This window comes from Pteropus medius, unplaced genomic scaffold (assembly GCF_902729225.1).
Source record: "Pteropus medius unplaced genomic scaffold, Ma_sr-lr_union100, whole genome shotgun sequence".
Classification (NCBI taxonomy): Eukaryota; Metazoa; Chordata; class Mammalia; order Chiroptera; family Pteropodidae; genus Pteropus; species Pteropus medius.
The window spans coordinates 3,859,941-3,883,886 of record NW_024354911.1 but is presented as its reverse complement, the minus strand read 5'-3'; the positions used below and the strand labels follow the sequence as shown (position 1 = coordinate 3,883,886).

Below are 23,946 nucleotides of genomic sequence, written 5' to 3'. Positions count from 1 at the left end.
TTGTACTGAGTTTAAATATGTTTTTGAAGCATCCATGTTGAGATGTTCAGTAGATGGTTGGGTGTACTGGTCTAGTCTCAGAAGAAAGATCTGTTCTGGAGATATAAATGTGTTATTGGCATGAAAGTGTGTCATAAACATAAAGGGGGTGTTTATAGTCATGAAATTATATGAGATTCCAGGACCAAGCACTTGTAGGTCAGATAGAGGGGACAAAGTCTGTAAAGAAGATTAACAAGGGGCAGAGTTGGGAGGCACACAGGAGAATGCAGGTCCATCAAAGCTACAGAAACATCTCAAAAGAGAGAGATTAACTATGGAATGATGCTGCAAAGTGAAGAAAAATGACGACTTAGGCACATCCATTAGATTTAGCAACATGAAGTGAAGGGGGTGGAAGCCAGATAGGGGTGGGCTGAAGAGTAACTGTGAGAAAGTGAAGCCAATGCGTATAGACAGTTCTTCTGAGAGACTTGGCTGAGAATGTGAGTAGGAGGGAGCTTAATGAATTGTTCACCACATTCTAGAATATTAGAGCTAGGGACACTATTTAAACCTTGAAATCAGTATGCCTAGGACCATTAAGAAGGAATTAAATACCCAGTTGTACTCTTGTGGAATGCTGTATCCTGGGAAATTATATAGGCTACAGACACAAAATGAGGTTAATAAAGAGTTAAATTCAAGTGTGACTGACCTATAATAGGATCTTATTTAAAAAACTGGTGATGTTTGAGGACATTTAGTTTTTGAGACTGCCCAACAGGTTCCTCGATACCTTTTCTTAACACCCTCTAAACTCTTTTTCCTAAGGATCTGGGTTGGATGCATTGGCTCAGATGCAGTTGGTAACCTTTAGATTCTTATCCTGCAACCCAGAGGCCATGGGCATTTGACCATGCTAAGGAGTTGATTGTTATTAGAATTTCCTCCCTTCTTTTTGCAAAGCTCTTCATAATTGCTTATACAGAACAGCACTTTTCAACAATTTTCAAATGGTTGGCATATAGCCATGGCTACAGTGAAAAGAGATGAGGTTGGCTTTTGCAGTGCTTTTGAAAAGTGAACATTTGTACCTTCCTTTGAATCTGTGCCGAACTATCATACCTGCTGTGATCAGTTTCAGCCTAGGTCTGTCATATTTTTTTCTCAAAATAAAAGAGAAAACAGGATTTGCTCTATTTTATGTGCACTGTGACTATTGTGCAATAGTAATAATAAAAGATGAGCCATCTAAAGAACTGCACTAAGTCCCATGTGAATTTCTTATTTTAAGAATTTGTGCTACCTGCAGTAAAAAAAAAAAAATGTTAGGTAAAGCATAAAAATATATTATTGTGGAGGATAGAGTCATTCTGGTCTTTTTTTTGTCTAGGGAACTTTGAAGTTCAACTTTAGTTGAACCTATTTTGAGTTTTTTCACTTTTTAAATTATGCAGAAAATTTGATCACCTAGTATTTTAGTTGTTTGATTACAGAGACTTTCATCAAATGGCCATATGCTAAAGCAAAAATGTTGACTCAAGAGAAAAAAATGAATAGTACAAGACGTCTAAGACTTGAAGTCCTAGTTGAGAGGTAAGATCAAGTCTGAGACAAATATTGTATATAGAATATCTAATATATATGTATATTGATTTGATTTATTTGTCTGAGTTGAATTATTCTTATAAAAAGTTACTATCTGGAGATAAATGAACCACAATTTCTAAGCAAGTAAACTCTTGTAATACTGTGGAAAAAAAAAAGTTTAGCACTATGCTACTCAGACTTCAGTGTGTATAGAAATCACTTGGGGAATTTTTTTAAATGCAAATTCTGACTCAGCAGGGCTGGTTTGGGGTATAAAATTCTATAGTTCTAACAAGCTTCCAAGTGATGCTGATGCTGTTGATTCTAGGATCACACTCTGTGAGGTAAGGGTTTAAGACCTTAAATGGGTAGCCATGTAGTAAAATTAATAAAATTAGTAAAATGAACGAGGTAAGGAAATGAGCTTCATAATGAATATGCAGACGTTTTATTAATAGGATTAATATTTAAACCATCTGTCATTTAAATAGAATAAGCAAATGAAATACAAACTTGAACTTGATTTTAATTCCTTACATCTGTTAGCCTAGCCCTTCTGAAAAAGATTATCATAATGACAGATTGGTCCATTTTATGTTTTTTATATCTGAACATAATTTAGTCTACTAATTTGAGAATAATTTTGAAAGGTAATGTTAATTGCAGGTTGCTTTTAAATTAAAGTTTTAACACATTTTTAAAATTCCAAGGATTTCTTAGACATGTCCTAATTAATTGAACCTGAAAACTTCTTATTTTTTCCTTTCGGTAGGACAAAATCATTTTTTAATTGTTATAGGAGGAACTTAAATTATTGCCCTACTTAGAAATTAGGAAATAGAATACGAAGTTTGTACTTGAACTTTTAAGTGTGAACTCAACATAAGATATACTTTGGGTCTTCTTAACTGGCCTTTTTTCCTTTTTATTCCTAGTGCTTACATATTTCCTAGCATGCGATAGGTGCTCAGTAAATGTTTGAATTGAATAGTAACTTCACTGAACTTTGCTTATGAAATTTATATAACTTATGAAGTGATCCCCCTGATAAGTCTAGTACCTACCTGACGCCATATATATTTATTATAATATAATTGACTATATTTCCTGTGCTGTACTTGACATCCTTGTGATTATTTTTATAATTAGCAATTTGTACTTTTTAATCCTTTCACATTTTCCACCCAGCCCCCTAACCCCCCTCCCAATGGCAACCATCAGTTTGCTCTCTATATCTGTGAATTGGCTTTTATTTTGATTGTTCATTTTATTTTTGTTTTTTTTTAGTTACATATAAGTGACATCATATGGTATTTGTCCTTCTCTGTCTTATTTCACTTAGCATAATACCCTCTTGGTCCATCTGTGTTGTTGGAAATGCTAAGATTTCCTTCTTTTTTGTGGCCAAGTAATATTCCATTGTATATATGTACCACATCGTCTTTATCCAGTCGTCTATTGATGGACACTTAAGATTGCTTCCATATATTGCCTATTGTATGTGAAATGTCCTTTATTTTCTCCCGTTATAGCCTTTGCTTCAAAGTCTATTTTGCGTAATATAAGTATCGCTACCCCAGCTTTTTTTTTTCATTTCCATCTGTACGCAGTATCTTTTCCCATCCCTTTACTTTCAGTTTGTGTGTCTTTTGATCTGAAGTGGGTCTCTTGTAGACAGCATGTGCATGTGTCTTGTTTTCTTCTCCTTTCAGCCACCCTATGTCTTTTGATTAGAGCATTTAATTTATATTTAAAGTAATTATTAATAGGTATGTCATTATTGCCATTTTATTATTCATAATTTTGATCTTTTTTTTTTTTTACCTTCTCCTTTTAAGTTCTTTTAACAATTCTTGTAATACCAGCTTGGTGGTGATGAACTCCTTTTGCTTTTTCTAGTCTGGGAAGCTCTTTATCTCTCCTTCGATTCTAAATGATAGCCTTGTTGGATAGAGTAATCTTGATTGTAGGTCCTTACTTTTCATTGCTTTGAATATTTCCTGCTAGTCCCTTCTGGCCTGCAAAGTTTCTGTTGAGAAATCAGCTGGCAGTCTTATGGGTGCTCCCTTCTGTATAATTAACTGCTTTGCTCTTGCTACTCTTCAGGTTCTCTCTTTGTCTTTAACCTTTGGCATTAATTATGCTATATCTTGGGCCTCTTTGGGTTTATCTTGTTTGGGACTCTGTGCATTCTGGGCTTGTATGTTTATTTCTTTCACTGGGTCAGGGAAGTTTTCAGTCATTTCTTGAAATAGGTTTTCAATTCCTTGCTCGCTCTCTTCTTCTGGTACCGCTATGATGCAAATGTTGGTATACCTGATGTTGTCCCAGTGTTCCCTTAATCTATCCTCTTTTAAAAGTTTTTTTTCTTTTTGGTGTTTTGATTGGATGTTTTCTGCTACCTTGTCTTCCAGATCGCTGATTGAATCTTCTGATTCATCTAATCTGCTGTTGATTTAATCTAATGTATTCTTCATTTCTGACTGGTTCTTTTCTTAATGGTTTATAGCTCTTTGTGTAAGTTCTTAGTGAGTTCATCTACTCTTCCCCTAAGTTCACTGAGCATCTTTATAACCAGTGATTTGAACTCTGTATCTCGTAGGTTACTTGCCTCCATTTTGTTTAGTTCTTTTTCTAGAGTTTTACCCTCTTCTTTTATTTGGGAAATGTTTCTTTGTTTCCTCATTTCGGCTGCCTCCCTGTGTGTGTTTCTATGTTTCTATTTGGTAGATCTGCTGTGTCTGCCAGTCTTGGCAGGGTGTTCTTATATAGGAGGTGTCCTGTTGGGCCCAGTGGTGCAGACTCCCTGGTCACCTAAGCCGGGTGCTCCAGGGGTGTCTGTTGTGTGGGTTCTGTGTGCCCTCTTGTTGTAGTTTATCCTTGATTGCTATTGATACATCAGTGGATAGTATTGGCCCCCAGGATGACTACAACCATGACTACAGAGGACGAGCTATTTAGTTGGGGCTGACCCCACAGAGTAGAATTTTCTCTAGTGGGGCTCTGGTGCCTGCTGAGTTCACCCTTTGGCTGTGTCGTTTGTGGAGTTAATTGGGTGGTACTCTGGTGTGGTCTGAAGCCAGCCACTGGGTGTGTTGGTTCTGAGGCCTCTTGGGAGGGGTTCTGGTGCAAGTCCAGGTCAGCTGCTGCCAGTGCCCAGCCTGGGGCCACCTGAAAGGAGCTACAAAGTGATCCGCGGCTGGTAGCTACCTGTGCTGGGCTTGGAGGTGCCTGGGTGAGGCCATGTTTTGAATTGAGGCAAATTGCCACTAGTGCTGAGGGCTGCTGAGGAAGAGGTATAGGGCACACCAAAGCCAGCCACTGCTTGTTTGGGGTTTGTGGACCTGGGGATTCTGGGAAAGTTTGTAACATGGGCTGAGGCCAGCGAATTGTAAGAAACAGCCACTGACAGAGGTTCAGGCTGGTGTGTGGGTTGGGTAGGGCAGGTTCTTGGAATCACTAAGATAGAGACTCAGATTTGGTGCCTGCCTGCACCTGCAGGCTGGGTGGGGGATGGTCTCAGCAAAGGAACAATGGCGCCTGCCAACAGGTTAGTCTCATAGAGAACTGACAGTCCAGCCCTTGTCCTGAAGCCAGAGAATTCAGTTCCCCCTTATAATCCCTAGCCTGGAGCTTAGAGCAAGTGAGTTCATCAGTAAGTTCATGCCTAGGTTCTTTAAGAGGAATGCCTGGGACTCTAACAGCCTTCCATCTCACCTGGAAGGAATCCTTGCTGATTTTCACAGCCAGATATTTTGGGGACTCTTCCTGGCACTGGCAGTCCAGGCTGGGGAGTCCAGTATGAGGCTGGGATCCCCTTGCTCCTCATGGAGGCCTCCACAGCCGAGGTATCCCTCCTCATTCTTAACCACCACACATGGGTGTGGGACCAACCTGTTTTGTGTCTCTACCCCTCCTACCAGTCTCAGTGTGACTTCTTTATATCCCTAGTTATAGGAGTTCTGTTCAGCTAGTTTTCAGATGATTCTAGTTTAGTTGTAATTTTGATGTGGTCATGGGATAAGGTGAGCACAGTGTTTACCTACTCTGCCATCTTGACTGGAAGTCCAAAAATTATTTTTGAAATTAGTAAAGTAGTAATTCTTTGCATGATGGGTAATTTTTAATTAGAAACCTGATGTTATGAATTTTACCCTGTTGGGTGCAGGATATTTTTATACTTCTATGAATATACAGGCGCGTTTTTTTGGGATAAGTTATCTGGAAACAGTTTGATCCTTTTAAGTCTTGTTTTTAAGCTTTGTCAAGTGGGACCAGAGCAACATTTGATCTAGAGCTAATTTTTTCCTCATTCCTAAGACAAAACTCTTCTGAGTACTCTACCCAATGCCCCATAAGGTATGAGGTTTTTCACTCTGGCTGATGAGAACAGGCACTATTCCCTGTCACGTGTGAGCTCTTGGGATTGTTCCCTTAAGTCATTTTAAATGGTTCTTTGCCCAGCCTCCAGTAGTTGCTCACACACATATATGCTGAAGACTTGAGGAATCTCTGCAGGTATCAGTTCTCTCTGTGTGCATCTCTCTCCTCTCTGGTATTCTGAACTGCAAACTTTAGTGACACTGACCTTGCTGGACCCACAATTCTATGTCCTCAACTCAGGAGCACCTTTGCCAGCCTCTACTTGGGCTCTTCCTCCTCTTCCCCACTCCTAGCACTTTAGCCTGAAAACTTTCTCAAGAAGTAATCTGGGGCAATGATAAGACTCAACTCCTTTCTTTCCTATTATTTCTCAGGAATCATGTCCTTTATTACCTGATATCTAATGTCTTAAAAACTTGTTTACTATCATTTGTCCAGTTTTTTGGTTGAGTCAGGCAGGAGGGTAAATTTGGTCCCTATTACTTTATGTTGGTCAAAAGTGGAAGTCTTTGGGGGTCATTTGATTCATTTCCACTGTCTTTTTCCACTTCAGTTCATCAGTTCAACAGAATATTATTAAGTTATCTGCTGGGTACTTGGCATTTAGGCAGTGGAGAGGCTTTGGAAGTATCCTGGGGTTTTATCACAATCTTAAAATAGTGGGGCACTCAAGCACAGGATTGCGAAATAGGTAGGTCCTGATCATTAGAGCAGTGTTTCTCAAGGTGTATCGGGCAGACTACTTTAAACAGAGTCTCTGGGGGTGCTTGTTGAAAATGCAAATTCATGGGTCCTGCACGACTGAGTCAATCTCTGGGGTGACTCTCTAGGTGTTAAATGTATGGCAATGCCCGAATTCTAAAAGAGGGGTCGGGAAGAGGGAACAATTGACAAAGTAATATTGATAGTATATAGCACTTTACAATTTAGAAAGTATTATTATAAACCTCTTATTTAATTCTCACAACTCTTTAGATCTTATTACCACTTTACAGACAAGAAGCTAAGGCCTGCCTATGTTAAGTACCTTACTGAAGGTTTACATAGGAAGTGGAAGAGCTGATTCTAAAATTCAGATCTTCCTCAAGCCAGTTCCCACTCTGCTGTACAGTGCTGCTTATGACAGTATAGTGGTATTATCAAGAATTAGTCTTTCATGCAGTTTGCTTTTATGGACAAATTATTAGGTTATATTTTATATTAGAATTAAGATGGGTTCTGAATGACAGAAAATGTAAAATAACAGTGGATTAAATATGATGAAAGTTTATTCTCCACATAAAAGTACAGAGCTGGTATGACACTTCACAGTGTCAGAAACTGAGGATCCTTCTGATTTTGTTCCTCTGCTGTCCATGGCCATGGTGTTATAGTCACAGATAGAATTGATATTCTAGATGGCTTGGTGGAGGAAGGGATAAAGAAGTGGATGAAGGATACACACCTGCTGTCTCTTAAGGAAATTTCCCTTAAGTTGCCACAAGATACTTTCTTCTATAGCACAGTGGCCATAAATTAGACCTATGGCCATCAAAGCTGCATGAACAGCTGGGCACAGGTAGTCTGTATTCCATGAGTTCACATGTATAGCTAAAAAATAGAGGTTCTATTACTGTATAAGAAGGAAAATGGAATTTGGAGACCAACTACAAGTCTGCCACACACTTTTCTCTTCTGAATTTGGACACTGCTGAGAAATGAAGGCTTATTCCTGGGGTTCCTGGTTGGAACTCAAAAGACATTTTTTGATAACAATAGCAACAAACAAAAAACTGCTATTTAGTGTATAATTATTATATGTTAACACCTACAACAGTGCTTGGTAGATGCCCCAAAATATTTATTGAATGAATGAATCAAGGCCAGGCATTCTGCTAAGCATCTGATCTTGCATTATATCATTTAATTTTTCTGATGAATTTATAAGGTAGTTATTACTAATTTTATAGATGAGGAAATTAAGTATATTTCTAAGTTGCAAAGCTAAGATTTGGTCTGACAACAGGTAGTGTCTTTTCTAAAGTACTAGTTATTGGTGGTGTTCAACAAGTACACTAAGATTGTATATTCTGGCCTCTTGAAGTTCTATGTCACGTGACTGGTTTTGGCTGATGACTGTGAGCAGAACTGAAACTGACCTATGTCATAAGCAGAAGGTTTAAGAGCCAGTGCATGATTTATGATCTTCCCCTTTGCTATGTTGCTGCAGATATCAGCTGCCCTGTCAGCCTAGGTCCTGAGAATGATAGGCAGGCAGTGTGGAGACAGGTAGAGTGAGAATGAATCGGTAGCATGAATGTGTTTGGGGAGTGTTAATTTCTGTAGAAAACTCTAGCCTACACCTAACTGATATAGAAATATTTTCTTATAATTGTGTCTGTTTAATTGAATTATGTGTCACATACATTGGATGTCTATATAGCGAAATATAGTGAAAAACTCTTTTCTAGCTTAGTGTTTGAAGGAGTCTAAAAACTTGCAGTTTAAAATGAGGCCCAAGAATATTAAAATTCATCCATGTTTAGAATTTGTTCCCTGCCTACTATGTGCTACACACTATTCAGGGCTCTGTTTAGAGGTAATTAAGGCATTACCACTGGAAGAGCTAGTCAGTTAAGCTCAAGTACCTGGAAGAGCTAGTCAGTTAAGCTCATTTGGAATATAGGTTGCCATTCACCTCACAAATGACAACATGGCATTTGAGAAATAAATGTAGATATTTCTTTTAACTCAGATTTAGAAATACTGTTTGGATATTGGAACTATTATGAGCTTAAATGAGCCTTGTGTGAATAAATAGAAGGTAGTGTCTATGAAGATAGTAAAGATGAGTGTGAAAGTGGCAGAGGCTTAGAATAGGTATGTCAGTGGGAGGTACCACTTTCTGGTATACTTGGTGATTTTTATAGGATTTATTAGTTTGGGAAATTTTTCAAATATTTTTAAAACATATTGGATAAATGTCCCAGGGTTGTGTTTTATAGAAAGAGCAATAACCAGAGGGGCCTTGGTTGATAATTTCAAAGACATAAAGAACTTATTTCACTGTTCCTGGGAGGTGTTTTGAGTACATATATTCTGCTTATGGCTACTAATCAAAATGATCAAGTTAATTCTAGTAGCTAGGTTTAAAAGGCCTAGTTAATTTCATAATCTTATTTTTGTGTATAAAAGAAGGAGAATCACATCTCCTGCTTCGATACATAGAAATGACTTTTTTAGGTTCTAAAGAAAAAATTGATTTTCCAGGTATATATTATTACTTTTTTTTTTGGTCTGGGTGTTATACTCTTGTAATTTTGTTTGTTATTATTACTGTTAACACTTTGCATTTCTGTGAAACATCAAAAAATACTGACTTTTAGAGTTGGTAATGGGTATGTAGCAGAACTACTTTCGTTAGCATAATATACTCTACAAATTTGTTGAAATAATTTATGAGGCTCTTTAGCTACCAAAAGTAAGTGGGGAAGCAGCTGATAGCCTATTAGCAATTTTGCACATTTTTAATATTTTGTAATGCATATCAACAGTACATACAATTTACTTTAAAGTAAGTATATTTGAAATATTTTTCTATATTTTCATATATTTTAACTTTTCTCTGTTAATTTTATATTAGTTTTATAATACAGTCTTGTACAAATACATGGATATAAAATATGAGAAGACCGATGATTTTATGATTTAATCAATGAATAAGCTGTGCGAAAAACCAGCTTGTAATTAGGCAGGCTCTATATCTCTATGTGTGTTACTGTGTTGATGGCAAAATATCACAATAGACAAAAGTCAGGTTGATGTAAATCTTTTTCTCCCCAGTTTTATCGAGATACAATTGACATACAAATTTATAAGTCTAATATGTACAAAATAATTTGATATAGGTATATATTGCAAAATGATTATGATAAGTATTACATCCATCATGTCACATAGTTACAGTTTTTTTTCCTTGTTATGAGAACTTTTAAGATCTATTCTCATCATCTTTTAAATATATAGCATAGTATTCTTACCCATAGTCATCATGGTGTACATTACATCCCCAGCACTTGATCTTATAACTGGAAGTTTGTACCTTATGACCCTCTTCACTCATTTTGTGCTGACCTTCCCTCTCCCTGCCTCTATTCTCCACTAATCTTTTCTGTTTCTATGAGTTCAGTTTTTCTAGATTTCACATATGAGACCATCTAGTATTTATCTTTTTATTTCTAACTTATTTTACTTAACATAATACCCTCAGCTTTCATCCATGTTGTTACAAATGGCAGGATTTCCTTCTCTTTATGGCTAATATTTTTATATGTATAAATATCATTTATATATTATTTATTTGTTATTTATTATTTATATATCACATTTTCTATATTCATTCATCCATTGGTGGACGCTTAGGTTGTTTCCACGTCTTGGCTATTGTGAGTTGTGCTGCAGTGAACATGAAGGTACAGATATCTCTTTGAAATAATGATTTTATTTCCTTAGGATATATACCCAGAAGTGGAATTGCTGGATCATATGGTAGTTCTACTTATAATTTTTTTTTTTTTAGGAACTTCTGCACTGTTTTCCATAGTGGTTGTATCACTTTTCATTCCATTCAACTGTATGTGAGGGTTCCCTTTTTCCCACATCTTTACCAGAACTTATTATTTCTTATCTTTTTGATAATACCCATTCTAACAGATGTGAGTTGATGTCACATTGTAGTTTTGGTTTCTACTACACTGATGATTGAGCACCATGTCGTGTAACTATTGATCATTTAAACATCTTTTGTCTTTTAGGTCCTTTGCGCAGTTTAAAATTGGATTATTTGCTTTTTGCTATTGAGTTGTATGAGTTCCTTATATATTTTGGATATTAACCCCTTGTCAGATATGTAGTTTGCAAATATTTTCTCCCTTTCCATAGGTTTTCTTTTCTTTTTTTTTTTTTGGATCATTATTTAGATGATGCAGAAGCCATTAGTTTGAGGTAGTCCTACTTGTTTAGTTTTCATATTTCTTGTTGCTTGTATTTTAGGTGTTATATCTAAAAAAAAAAAAAAAATATCTCAAAAAAGACCAGAAAGCATTTTCCCTATGTTTTCTTCTAGGAGTTTTAATGTTTTCAGATCTTACATTTAAGTCTAACTCATTCTGAGTTAATTTTTGTGAGTGATGTAAGATATTCTTTTACATGTGAATATCCAGTTTTCCCAGCACCATTTATTTATTTAAATTTATTTATTTATTTATTTTGATGATGTTGGTTAATGAAATCCAGTAAGTTTCAGGTACATAATTTAACAGTAAGGCATATATATAATCCTTTGTGTGATCTTCACCCACAGTTAGATTTCCTTCTGTCACCACATATTTGACCCCTTTAACCCATCTCCCTCTCTTCTCCTCCAACCTCCCCTACCATCTGGTAACCACTAGTCCATTGTCCATGTCCATGAGTCTCTGTGTGTCCTGTTCGTTTGTTGCTTTTAGGTTTATATCTCACATATAAGTGATATCATGTGGTTTTTATCTTTTTCTGTCTGGGTTATTTCGTTTAGCATGATTATTTTGAGATCCATCCATGTTGTTGCAAATGGCAGTAGTTCATCTCTTCTTATGGCTGAGTAATATTCCGTTGAATATATGTACCACAGCTTCTTTATCCAATCATCGATCATAGGACACTTCAGTTGCTTCCCTGCCCTGGCCACTGAATAATGCTGCTATGAACATTGGTGTGCAAATATCTTTTTGGATATGAGTTTTCAAGTCTTTGGGGTAAATACCCAGTAGAGGGATTGCTGGATCAATTCTTAGTCTTTTGAGAAACCTCCATACTGTTTTCCATAGTAGCTGTACCAATTTGCAGTCCCACCAGGAGTGTATGAGGGTTCCTTTTTCTCTTCATCCTATTCAACATTTGTTATTGTCCTATTGATTATAGCTATTCTAACAGGTGTGAGATGGCATCTCATTGTGGTTTTGATTTGCATTTCTCTAATAGTGATGATGAGCATCTTTTCATATGTTTGTTGGCCATTTGTATGTCTATTCAGATCTTCTGCCCATTTTTTGATTGAATTGTTTGTTTTTTTTGTTGTTATTGAGTCGTATGAGTTCTTTGTGTATTTTGGACATTAGGTCCTTATCAGAGGCATTGCTTACAAATATATTTTCTCATTTGGATGGTTGTCTCTTTACTTTGTTGACGGTTTCTTTTGCTGTACAGAAGCTTTTTATTTTGATGTAGTCCCATTCATTTAATTTTGCTTTTACTTCCCTTGCCTTTGAGGTCAAATTCATAAAATCCTCTTTAAGTCCAAGGCCCTTGAGTTTAGTTCCTATGTTTTCTTCTATGCATTTTATTGTTTCAGGTCTTATATTCAGGTCCTTAATCCATTTTGAGTTAATTTTGGTGTGTGGTGATAGCAGTCTAGTTTCATTCTTTGCAGGTGGCTTTCCAGTTTTCTCAGCACCATTTATTAAAGAGGCTTTCTTTTCTCCACTGTGTTTTTGGCTTTTTTGTTAAAAATTATTTGCCCATTGAAACATGGGTTTATTTCTGGACTCTCGATTCCGTTGCACTGGTCTGTGTCTGTTTTTCTGTCAATACCATGCCGTTATGAGTATTGTTGCATTATAGTATAATTTGAAATTGTGCAGAGTGATGCCCCCAGCCTCATTCTTTTTCTCCGAATGGCTTTAACAATTCAGGGTCTTTTGTGCTTCCATACAAATCTGATGGGTTTTTTTTTGTTCTGTTTCTTTAAGAAAAGCCAATAGGATTTTGATGGGGATTGCATTAAATCTGTATAATGCTTTAGGTAATGAGGTCATTTTAACTATGTTGATTCTTCCAATCCAAGAACACGGAATATCTTTTTCATTTCTTTGTATCTTTTTTGGTTTATTTTAATTAGGTCTTATAGTTTTCATTCTATAGTTCCTTCACGTTTCGTTAAATTTATTCCTAGGTGTTTTATTCTTTTTGTTGCAGTTGCAAAAGGAATTATTTTTTCCACTTCTTTTTCTGACAATTTATTATTAGAGTATAGGGATGCTATGGATTTTTGAAGATTGGTTTTGTATGCAGAAACTACATTGTATTTGCTTATTGTTTCTAGTAGTATTCTTGTGAAGTCTTTAAGATTTTCTATATACAGAATCATGTCCTCTGCAAATAATGACAGTTTGATTTCTTCATTTCTTATTTGGATGCCTTTTATATCTTTCTCTTGTCTGATTGCACTCACTAGGACGTCCAATGTTATATTAGTAGTGATAGTGGACAGCCTTTTCCAATGTTATATTAGTAGTGATAGTGGACAGCTATCACTTGTTCCTGATCTTAGAGGGAAGATTTTTAGCTTCTCACCATTAAATATAATGTTGGCTGAGGGTTTGTCATATACGGCCTTTATTATGTTAAGGTACTTTCCTTCTGTAATGATTTTGTTAAGTGTTTTGATTATAAATGGATGCTGTATCTTGTCAAAGGCCTTTTCTGCATCTATTGGTATGATCATGTGATTCTTATTTTTTAATTTATTTATGTGATGCATTACATTAATTGATTTGTGTATGTTGAACCATCCCTGTGCCCCTAGGATGAAGACCACTTGATCGTGGTGTATAATCTTTTTAATATGTTGCTGTACTAGGTTTGCTAGCATCTTATTTGGGACTTTTGCATCTTGTTCATGAGAGATATTGGTCTGTAGTTTTTTGTGCTTTTTTTTTTTGAGTTATCTTTACCAGGTTTTGGTATCAGGGTAATATTGGCCTCATAAAATGAGTTAGGAAGTACTGCCTCCTCTTCGATTTTTTGGAAGATTTTGAGGAGAATAGATATTAAATCTTCCTAGAATGTTTGGTAGCGTTCACTGGTGAAGCCATCTGGTAGGTTTTTGATGGTTATTTCAATTTTCATACTGCTGATTGGTCTATTTAGATTTTCTGGTTCTTGATTCAGTCTAGGAAGGTTGGATCTTTCTAAGTACTTGTCCATGTCTTCTAGGTTATTAAATTATGTGTTACATACTTTTTCATAGTATTTTTGTATGATCCTTTGTATTTCTGTGGTGTCTGTCATAATTTCTCCTCTTTCATTCCTGATTTTGTTTATTTGTGTCCTTTCTCTTTTTTCTTGAGTGAGTCTAGCCAGGAGTTTGTCAATTTTATTAACCTCAAAGAATCAGCTCTTTGTTGCATCTATTATTTTTTTTGCTTTGTTTTCAATTTCATTTAATTTTGCTCTAATTTTTATTATTTCTTTGCTTCTGCTGATTTTAGGCTTCATTTTTTTCTTCCTTTTCTATTTTTTTAAGATGAAACATTAGGTTTTTTATTTGGGTTCATTCTTGTTTTTTGAGATAGGCCTATAATGATATGAACTTTCCTCTATGACTGCTTTTGTCATGTCCCAAAAGTTTTGATATATTGTCTTATCATTATCATTCATTTCTATGTATCTCTTGATCTCTCTTTTTATTTCATCTCTGACACAGTTATTCTTCAGTAGCATGTTGTTTAATCTCTATGTATTTGTGGTTCTTCCTGATTTCTTTTTGCAGTTGATCTCTAGTTTCAGAGAATTATGATCAGAGAATATGGTTGGTATGATTTCAATCCTCTTATATTTGTTGAGGCTGTCTCTGTGTCTCAGTATGTGGTCGATTCTTGAGAATGTTCCATGTGCACTAGAGAAGAATGTATAAGCAGCCGTTTTTAGATGGAAGCTCTGTGAATGTCAATTATGTCCAGTTGGTCTAATGTGTCATTTAAGGTTGTTATTTCTTTATTGATTTCATGTTTGGATGATCTGTCCATAGCCGATAGGGGGGTATTTAGGTACCCTACAGCAGTAGTTGTTTTGGTCTGTTTCTCCCTTTAGTTCTGTTAGTAATTGCTTTATATATTTCAGGGCTCCCTGATTGGGAGCATAGATATTAATAAGTGTTATGTCTTCTTGGTGCATGATTTCCTTTATCATTATGAAGTGTTCCTCAGTATTCTTCTTTACCTTTTTTTATTTCGAAGTCTCTTTCGTCCAACATCAGTACCTCTACTCCTGCTTTTCTCTGAATGCCATTTGCTTGAAATATCATTTTCCACCCTTTCACTTTGTGTCTGTATTTGTCTTTGGAACTGAGATGTGTCTCCTGAAGGCAGCATATGGTTGGGTTTTGTTTTCTGATCCATTCTGCAACTCGGTCCCTTTTTATTGGTGAATTCAGTCCATTTACATTTAGGGTGATTATTGAAATAGGTTTTCCTCTAACTGTTTTATGTTTTGCTTTATGGTAGCTTGGTGTTTCCTTTGCTTCCTTGTCTGTGTATGTCTGTTTTATTTTTATTTATTTATTTATTTTTTTTGGTTGGGTTCTGTGGGTTTTCCTTTTGTTGTTTTTGTTTTTTTTGGTTGGGTTCTGTGGGTTTTCCTTCTGATCCTTCTTGTTTTATGCTATATACCTCAGTTCTGAATCTTTAGCGTGTAGTTACTATTATGAATATATAGAGGACAGTTATTTATATTTGTCCATTTTCTTCTGTGCGTGCCTTATCTCCATTTCCCTTTGCGAATTTGGATTCTTGATTCCTCCCCTTTTCAGTCATTGTTGTTTAATTTGTCCCTATGTACGGTGAATGTTCATTTCTATCTTGCTATAGCAAATCTCTTCTTATCGTTTAAGCTTATAATGCCTTGTTCTTAGTAAGGATTGCACTCCTCTGCTTCTATTTGCCTACTAGTTGCCCTACTTCTAATTATGGTTTTTTTTGTTTTTTGTTTTTTTGTCATTTTGTTTCAAGCGAGCTGATCCTTTTCAGTATTTCCTGTAATGCAGGCCTCGTAGTGGAGAATTCTCTTAATTTTTGTATGTCTGGAAAGGTCTTTATTTCTCCTTCATATCTAGAGGAGAGCTTTGCTGGATACATTATTCTTGGCTGGTAGTTCTTTTCATTTAGTAGTTTGAATATTTGATTCCACTCCTTTCATGCTTGTAAGATTTGTGCTGAGAAGTCCAGTGATAATCTCATGAGTTTTCTTTTATGGTTACCATCTTCTTTTCCCTGGCTGTTCTGAGAATTCTTTCTTTGTCATGGATTTTTGATAATTTTAATACATTGTGTCCTGGAGAAGATCTTTTTGGGTTGAGGGCATTGGGTTTTCTGTTGACTTCTTGAATTCTAAGCTCCATCTCATTCCTTAGATTTGGGGAGTTCTCATCAACTATTTGTCTGAAAATACTTTCTAATCCCTACTCCTTTTCCTCCCTTTCGAGAATGTCCATTATTCTTACGTTTCCTCTCCTGATGGTATCAGGTAGTTTTTGTATTTCTCTTTCATTATTTTTCATCCTTCAGTTTCTTCTTCCTTCTGATTTACTTATAGATTTCTGTCTTTGATATCACTGATCCTTTCCTCCATTTGGTCAACTCTATTTCTCAAGCTTGCTATTTTATTTTTCATCTCTTGCAGTGTGTTCTTCATCTCCAGAAGTTCTATTTTGTTCTTTTCGAGGGTTTCAAGCTCCTTGCTAAAGAACTCATTCTGCTCATCTAGTTGTTTTTCGGTTTCTGAAATTGCTGATATTAATTGTTTTGGATCTTACTGAGTTTTTTCAGAAGTACCATCTTGAATTCTCTGTCATTTAAGTTGCATATTTCTATGTCTGTAAGCTTATTTTCTGGAGATTTTTCTCTTTCTTTCTGAGATGCCTTGTCACCTTGTTTGTGGTATTTAATGGACTATTTCTCTGGCTGGACATTAATGGAAATGTATTCTGCTTTTTCTTTTTTTTTCCCAGAAAGAAGATTTATTATATAAAGGTCTCTCTAACCTGTTGTAAAGAAGGCATTTTTCTTTTGGCTTCCAGTAGGTGGCGTCTAAGTCTCTTGGATCTTCATATAAAGTCTCAATAATGCCTTTTTTTTCTTATAGATATTTAATCATGCTCACTACCCTCAGTCTCAGTCCCTGTCAGTGTTAGCGACAGTTTCTGTAGCATTTGCTCAGATTCCCCTGGGGCTGTGCATTGTTCAGTCTCGGAGGATATGGGAGGATGGGACCTCTGGCTTGGGGGATTAGAGGCTGTGGCTCAGCCTTACATTTTGCAGCCATGGCTGGTAATAATCAACTGTTGTTTCTCTGCCATCTCTGCTTCTCTGCCATCCCCACGTCTCTGCTTTCTGCCCTGTTGCCTAGGCACTGCCACGGGCTGCATGGTGCTCATAGCTCTCCCAGGCAGGGCTGTTCAGGGAACTTGCAGCACCTTCTCCCCTCCCCCTCCTCCTACAGGGAGCTCCAGCAAGAGGCAGCTTCTTTGTTTCTCCCAGTCTATCACCCAGCTCCTGGGGTTCTGACCTGTGGTAGCTCTTATTCACAGATCCCATGCTCAGTAGTGCTGGTGTGCAGTTTGGGGGTTTTTTGTTGTGTTTTAGATGTTTAGCTTATTGTTGTTTCAAGGGGAGAGATCTGGGTATGTCCCTCACTCCACCATGTATCTGATGTCACTCTCCCCAGTACCATTTATTGAAGAGATGGTCTTTTCTCCATTGAGTATTCTTAGCTCCTTTGTGAAATATTAGTTAACTGTACATGCATGGTTTTATTTCTGGGTTCTCTATTCTGTTCCATTGGTCTACATGTCTGTTTTTATACATATTGTTTTGATGACCTAAATCTTAAGCCACACTTAGTTAGCAACTGGAAAGAAGATATGAACATGATTTATGTTCTCTCTGACACCTTAAAATTAATATCTTTTTCTGTGATGACTTGGTCATTAGAGATAACATTTTTCTTTGAGCTTTTCATATTGTGCTAATGTGGACATTCCAATTAAAAGCTATATTGAGTCATTAAAAATATTCCCAAGAGCCAGAAATAAGTAATTTTTTCTTAGTTCCTGTATTATGGTAGGCATTATGATATTGAAATTTCTCTGTAAAGTTAGGAAATTACAAATAATAATCTTGTTCTTTGTAGGAAGCTGAATGCTTTCCTTAACCTTGCTCTACCTAGCCAACAAAGAACATGGATGGATGCATCTTGTAGAACTTTTATTATAAAGAAATTCAAGCATAATTAAAAGTAGACATAATAGTATAGTAAGCCCTCATGTACGTATTACTAGCTTCAACAATTATCAACTCATGGCTAGTTTGGTTTCATTTATATCCTATCCATGTCCATCATGTTATTTTGAAGCAAATTTCAGACATTCTACCATTTCATCAATTATTTTAATTGTCTCTAAAAGATAAGAACTTTTAGAAAATAATTACAATAACATTTTACCTGAAAAAATAACAATTCCTTACTATTATCAAATAGTGCTCAGATTTCTAAGTCTTATAAGTGCCATGACACTTATTATTTTTTATTTATCCATTCATTTGTTCATTTATTTATTTAGGATATTTCTGTTTTATTAGATTAAAAATCCCAAACAAAATCAGTAGGAGCTAGGCGGGGAGTTGGTGAAAGAAATACAGAAAAAGGCTAGGCAAAACCTAGAGATGACAAAGGGAGAAGCAGGGAGAGAAAGGGGAACACTGAGAGCCCCACATCAGGGCTGGAAAGAGGTTTCTAAGGATTAGACACTCATTTATGACAATTTTCTGGTGCAAGGCTCCTGGCCCAGAGCCAGGGAGGGGCTGATGAGGTGGTGGGCCAGGGCCCAGGGCCCAGGTGGTTGTCAGCAGTCATGGGCAGTGATGTACTTTTTATAGGCCTCACAGAGTAGTGGCATAGGGTATGTCTGTCACAGGGCCCCGGTATAGGTCGGGGTGATGGGTCATTGGGCATATGTCCCAAACAAGGACCTTTGGGGGCTTCCCTTGGGGAAGTCATTCCTTTAATGTTGCATCATCACTGAAAATGATTAAAGTACAGTGAACAGCAAGCAGGAGGATTGACAGGTCCAGTCCCGGCACTGGGAGCCGATGCAGAAACTATGGGAGCAGGCTTGAGCCCTTCCACATCAACGTTCTCTTCTTTAGGGCCTGGCTCTCCAACCAGTGGCACTGTCACTGAGTGGTAGGTAATTATGGGCCCAAAGGACTTCTACTTCTTGTAAACCCGCTTTCTGTTGGCCTTGAGCCGCTCCTAAGTCTCCAGAGAACGTAAGTTGAATTCTTCTGTGATCTTGGCCTCCCTGAGCAGCTCCTCCTGGGTCAGGGGCCACTCGCTGTGGGCTCCCTTTTACTGCTGTGACTGGCCCTACCTCTCCTGTACCTGAAGGAATGTTTGTCATGTGTGTTCAGCTATAGATTGACACATGGACTTTCGACTGTCAGCCATCATCCTGTAGTTCTAGCAGTAGCAGTGCCTACTCTTCTCAGGCCTTCTGAGAGCTACCAGCTGGGGTGCTCAACCTCTTGAGAGGCTCCTTACAGGCTTTGATGACTATTCGGTGCTTCTTTCTTGGCTCTTCTGCTTCTCCATCACTGAATGGTTTATCCCCTTCATCCATGTTAAAGTAAGAGTCCACCTCCTCCTCTGTGTCTGACTGGTTCCTTTGATACTTTTTATGTCCTGATTCCTCTGTGAAACCTCCATAAGTTGTCTGGTAGAACTCTTCTTCCTCCTCTACCTCCAGAAGCCCGGAAAGCAGGTTCCCCATGGTCTTCCAAAGGTCCTGGCCCCCAGCCAAACTGAGACTGCACGCTTCCATCCGCCCCTCATCCAGCGCAGTACCATAACTCTTTTAAATAGGACCATACATTGTAATTGATTGGTATATCTTTTAATCTTTAGGTTTTCCTCCATATGTTTCCCTGACCAAACTCTTTCACTTCCTTGAAATTTATTTGTTGAAGTAACAGAGTCCAATGGTTTCTGACAGTATGGATTTTGCTGACTCCATCCCTATAGTGCCTTTAATGTGATCTTTTGTCTTCTGTATTTCTTGTTAATTGATAGTTGAATCTAGAGCCTCGATCGAGTTCAGGTTGGATTTTTCTTGGCAATGCTACTTAATAGACGTTTTGGTTTCTTCCCATTGGAAGTATGTAATGCCTGTTTCTTTGTGATGTTGCAGCTATTGATGCACAATGTCTAGAGCCATTAGCTAATTAGGAGCTGCAAAATGTTGATATCCTAATTTTATCATTTTCCTTCAATTATTGACTGGAATATAAAAATATTTTATATTCTTTATAGAAGAAGTAAAGAAAAACCTCATATTTACTAGTTTACTTAGTGGTCAGTTTGTATAGGAGAGATGGGACAAATGCTTGATACTTTTACTTTATTTACCACTTTTTTAAAAAATGAGTTAGTTCTCTAGAATCCTCTAGTATTGGACAGAGCCTTTTAAAAAGACTAGAAGCTTTTAAGACCTTCCTCTATACTTCTAATTTAGAAACTTTATCAGGATGTGTCTAGTTGTTGATTCCGCCGCTCCCCCACCATCAGTAGCTGGAGCTTGAACCTTTTCTATCTTCTGTCTCATGTCTTTTTTGCAGTTGTAGGACAGTTCTTCTATTATTTGTTTAATCATTGCATTTCCTCAGTCTGTTTCCCACCTCCAGTTTAGCTTCTATCATTAATTCGATCTCATGGATTGGAATCTTTGCTTCATATTATCTTGCACGTATGATTTGTAGTTTTGCTCTGTTTCTGACTATTTCTCCTGCCTGATCTTTCAGAGCATTAATTTGGCCTCACAAGTATCCATCTAATTCTTTAATTAAGCTATTGAAGTTTTATATTTATAAAGCATATTTTTAGCTCCAGGACTTTTCTTATGTATTTTTAATAATAATAATAATAATTTTTTTTGGTTTAAGCTATTGTTCTCCAATAGTTCTGTTCCATTAGGAGCTACCTGTTCTGGGTTTTCTCTTTCTTTTTCATTGCTTTTAGCCTGTTTGGCGTGTAGTTATTTTTCTTTGTCTAACTTATACCTCTTTTTACCCTTGGGGCGCAAGTACACAGTGGATATATACCTTAAGTGACAGAAGGTGCATGAGCCCCAGCCTTCTGGGCCTTCTGTAGAGGAGTAGGAAGGACTCATATAAGTAAATTGTCTAGCTCCATTGTAACCTCTTGGAGGCTGGGAGACCAGTAGGGATTTCAGACGACACAGGCTGATACTGCTCTTCTTGGGGGTCCACCAAATTCTATGGGCTAGGCTCTCTCCCAAGAACTGGGGCATTTCTAATTTTGCCCTAGGGCTCCTTGCTCAGGCTTGGGCCTCCTTTCTCCTACAGGGGAAAATATCCAGCTCTTTTTATCTGCATCCTGAGACCTCAACCCTTCTGGCCCACTTGGTTGCTGATTTTAGTAACTGCTCAAGGAAAGGTAATTGGTATTTGGATTGAATTTGGGAAGGCAAGACTACAGAGATACAATCAAATTACCATTTTTTTCTGAACCCTTTGGAAGTCTTATATTAAACATTTTCAAACTGTATGAGCATACTAATAAGACCTTTTAGATGAAGCATTGCAACAAATATCTGAAAAAATAATAAGTATGGTATTCCTGGATATCTTGTTAATCATCTCACACCTTCAGGGCTTTGCTCAAGCCTCACCTCAGCGATGCCTACCCTGACTATCCTATTTATATGGGCCTCCTTTCTCCTTTCATGCCTTGTCTTTATACTCCCATTCCCCTTATCCTGCTTTTTATCCCTAGCTTCTTTCTTACATACTTGGTAATTTACTTATTATGTTCAGCAGTGTGTCTAGAACATGACAGCGGGAATGGATATTTTTTAACTACTTTTTTAACCTTTCTCCCCTAAATGATGAAATTATTTTCATGAAAATTTTATAAGTGAAATTATTCACTTATGCAGACAGTGAAAATTATTTCATTGAGCTTCATTATTATAATCATGGCAGTAAAATAAATAGGAAAAAGAATATAAACATTATAGTATAAGGCAGGAAAAAAGCACAGCTATTTAGCCAATTGTGTTTATATCTAGTTAACTGAACTTTGATTCTTTAGTTACAGGCTGATATTTTATATAACTAATTACCCGTTAACTAATAAGTGATTAAAAAACTGAAAATCTCCAAAGATAAAGCAGTTTAGGCAACTAGCGATAAAATTGGTGATGTATTTTATTCTCTTTTTTTTTTGTTTTTTAGTTTGGAAATATTTAACAGTTTAAAAAGAATAAATTTCAATGTTAAAGGTATTATTCAAATATAGTAAAATATTTTGAGTGTAAACTAAAATTTACACATACCAAACAAAAATGTTCCATCTTGGTGCTTGCACTCTGTTTAAAAATTTTAAACAAATGTAGATACCAAAGCTCCCATAAAATGACGGCATTGGAGTAACTTAAGTTCTGTTTCTTCATCTTCAAAATCTCTGTTCTGTCATGATTTATTTTGGATCAATGTTTTAAATGCAGAAGAAGTAGTACCACAGGGTTGAAGTGCACTGCATACTAAGAAAGGATTAGAGATGAGAACTCTGCATTAAGCAATCTTGTAGTATATCAAAGCATCGTGATCTACTCTTGAAACCAGTGCATGTGGTAGTCTGCATGTATGCAGGCCAGCTTTATAACTGGGCATTTGTCAAATGAATGTCTATGTGAAAAACAATTTATTAAAGAATAAATAATAAATCTGAAAATTTGCAGCTTACATGTATTATTTTAACTCAGCAATAACTGTAGCAATTGTTTAGAACTTAGCTTAGACCACAAAAGATTTTTTTCAGAGAGGAGTATTTTATTAGCGACATTGATTAGAATTGTTGGCATATGGTGGTAATAAAAAGCTGTTTTTTAGTCAATTTGACTATTGTCTATAATTTATCTCTTATAGTTGACATACAATATTATATTAGTTTTAAGTATACAACATAGTGACTCAACTCTTTTCCTTACAATGTGATACTAAATCTATCACCATACAAAATTACTACGATAATATTGACTATTTTCCCTATGCTATACATTACATCCCTGTAACTTATTTTATTTTATTTTTTATAATTAGAGGTTTGTATCTTTTATTTCTCTTTACCCTTTTCACCTATCCCCCTACCTCCCTCCCCTCTGGCAAGCATCAGTTTGTTCTCTCTGTCTATGAGTCTGTTTCTGTTGTTTTATTTGTTTGGGTTTTTTGTTTTTTGTGTTTAGATTCCACAGAAAAGTGAAATCATGTGGTATTTGTCTTTGAATGAATATTTCACTTAGTATAATATCCTCTCGGTCCATCCATGTTGTCACAAGTAGTAAGATTTCATTCTTTTTTATGATGGATATATTTCATTGTGTATATATATATGTACCATATCTTTATTCATTCCTTTATCGGTGGAAACTTAGATTGCTTCCATGTCTTGGTTATTCTGAAAAATGCTGCAATGAACATAGAGGTGCATATATCTTTTCTAATTAGTATTGTCATTTTCTTTGGATAAATACCGAGAACTAGAATCACTGGGTCATGTGGTAGTTTTATTTTTAATTTTTTGAGGAAACTTCACACTATTTTCCATAATGGCAGTACCAATTTACAATCCTACCAACAGTGCAGGAGGAATCTTTTTTCTGCGTCCTTACCAATACTTGTCGATTGTTGATTTATTGGTGATAGCCATTCTGACAGGTGTGAGGTGATTTTAATTTGTATTTTCCTGATGATTAGTGATGTTGAGCATTTTCTTATGTGTCTCATGTGTCTCATGGCCACCTGTATGTCTTCTTTGGAAAAATGTCTATTCAGGTCCTCTGCCCATATTTTAATTGGATTTTTTTATGTTGAATTGTATGAGTTTCTTATATATTTTGGATTATTAAACCCTTCTTGGATATATCACTTGAAAATATCTTCTCGCATTCAGTAGTTTGTCTATAAATTCTTGGCAAAGCATTCCTTTATTGCTGCACCAGGGTCGATGACTCTCACCATCCCACTACTTATATTTATTGTTAATTGTTGTTTGTGCCATTGTCCTGCATCCCATTTCACATTAGCTCCATGAGGGGAGCTAATGTTTTGTTCAACTATG

The 23,946-nt window shown here is 36.4% G+C and overlaps 1 protein-coding gene and 1 pseudogene across 1 annotated transcript in view; one reads left to right on the top strand and one right to left on the bottom strand.

The window, feature by feature from the left end:
* Positions 1 to 23,946, top strand: part of REC114 (REC114 meiotic recombination protein) — a 103,395-nt gene that overhangs the window by 1,617 nt on the left and 77,832 nt on the right. The window lies entirely within an intron of this gene.
* Positions 19,063 to 19,630, bottom strand: LOC120597816 (vacuolar protein sorting-associated protein 72 homolog; annotated as a pseudogene).